We start from the raw sequence: 2,029 nt of genomic DNA, 5'->3' as shown, positions 1-2,029 counted from the left end.
GTTTCTTAATCCACTCTACCAGTATGTGTCTTTCCACTGGTAAATTGAGGCTATTTACATTGATAGTTATAACTACAAGGACTATAGGATCTCACTACACAGATCAGACTCACAGTGATCCGCATGTTTTCAGCCTCCTAAGTGCTGGGATTACAAGCCAATGCCACCTCACCCAATCTCAACCCCAGTCTCAGCATGCCCCTGGGGGTGACGCCAGCATCACATGCCCTGCATCTGCCTAAGCAGGTGCTTTAATCTACTGAGCTATCTCACAAAGGTCTTCCTTTGTTGTTATTGAAGCTATGATAGTTTCTTTATCTTTGTAGACTTGTAGACTGTCTTTCAGTATTATTTCTGGTGTTGGTTTCTTCAGTTGTGCATTATGTAAGTATTTTATTTCTCCATGAATTCTAAAGATAATTTCACGTCATTTTAGTTCAAAATTGTTTTCTTTCAGAGCTGAAATATTTCATTCAAAGCTCTTCTTGACTGCAGTGTTTGTATGGAAAAGTGTGGTATGATTCTAAGGTGCTTTTCTTTTTTTCTTTTCTCTCACAATTTTCAACATTCTGTTCTTAGGTTGAATTTTCGAAATCTTGTTTATTATATGCCTTGGTTGAAATTTATTTTGGTCATGACTAATTAGAAATCCCTATGGCTCACTTAGGTGTATGTCAATTTTTTTTTCATTGCTTGGGAAGTTTTCTGCTATGCTTCTTTCAACATGTGTTTTATGTCATTTGTGCTAACTTTTCATATATTCCAATCAGTCTTATGAACTTCTTTCATCGTCTACAAGTTTTTAGATTTTTTTGTTCCTGTTCCTATGCTACTTGTGTTTATGACTACTTGGAGTTCTATACGCCTCATTTAACTGTATGTCAGATTCTTTTCTCATGCTTGGGAAATTTTCTGCTACTAGTTCTGCAAATAGTCTATTTATGTCATTTGTACTAATTCCTATTTCATTGACACCAGTTTTTCTTATATTATTTTTCTGTGTGTCATCTTGTAGCTGCTGAATTTTTATTCCCTTCTTCCTTGTTAGTTTTAAGAGATATTTCCTTTCATGTTCTTTAGCTGCAGTGTTGTCTTTGATGTCTGAAAGTCTACATTTTTGTGAGTCAGTTTTGCCAGCTTTCCATGGAATTCTTAATTTCCTGGGTATCTGTTTAAATCTGTTTTATGAATTCTATTGCTTTCCTGTATTGTTCTGTCAGTGTTTCCATCATTTTACTATTCTCCTCTGTTTTTTTATCTATGTCTTCTTTAGTTGTCCCCAGCAACTCTTTCATGATTGTTGTCATTTTGGTTTTGGCCTGAAAGATTGTTTTTCATCTTATTTCATTTATAGGCTGAGGGAGTTTTTCTTTATTTCAGATGCTAGCATTTCAGAAATTTCATTTGTGTGACTTCCATGTTCTATATCCTTGTTTGTTAACTTGTTCTTTTGGGTTGGAGGATTGAGATTGCATTTTGTTCCTTTGTTTTACATTTTTGAAGCTTCCAATCATCACTTAGAGTCAGCAGTGGTGGGAGAGCAAGTGGGGGGTTCAGTTGCTACTACAGTATGGCCAGGGTAGCTCTCCCCAAGGCTATTGCTCCTTGCGAGGGACACTGGAAGACACTCAATAAAGCTTCTGTGGTGGGTGTGGGCTGGATCAGTAGGACTCTGCAGCTTCCTGCCATTCACCTAAAGTCTAAGAAGGTGGTATCAGGCAACAGCACAACTCCTGTGCCTGCACACTGGTGGCCTCAGGGCGCAGCTCCCCATGAGCCCTCAGCCACCCAGTGTCCTCCTAAGTTCTCAGATGGTGGGACCAAGCACCAACACAATCATGCACTTACCTGCCGGGGCCCATAGGATGCTTCCCACGATCCTGTGGCTGCGTGGCAGCCTCCTAAGTTCATAGATTCTGCTTGCAATTTTTAAGAGATTCTTTCATGATTACTAACAAGGATACTGAAGTCTCACTTGATCTTAGCCAAAAGTCTGAGAAGCGATGGGATACTGAATTCTTTTTTTTTT

This window comes from Octodon degus, unplaced genomic scaffold (assembly GCF_000260255.1).
Source record: "Octodon degus isolate 3935 unplaced genomic scaffold, OctDeg1.0 scaffold00010, whole genome shotgun sequence".
Taxonomy (NCBI): domain Eukaryota; kingdom Metazoa; phylum Chordata; class Mammalia; order Rodentia; family Octodontidae; genus Octodon; species Octodon degus.
This window is presented reverse-complemented; position numbering follows the sequence as displayed.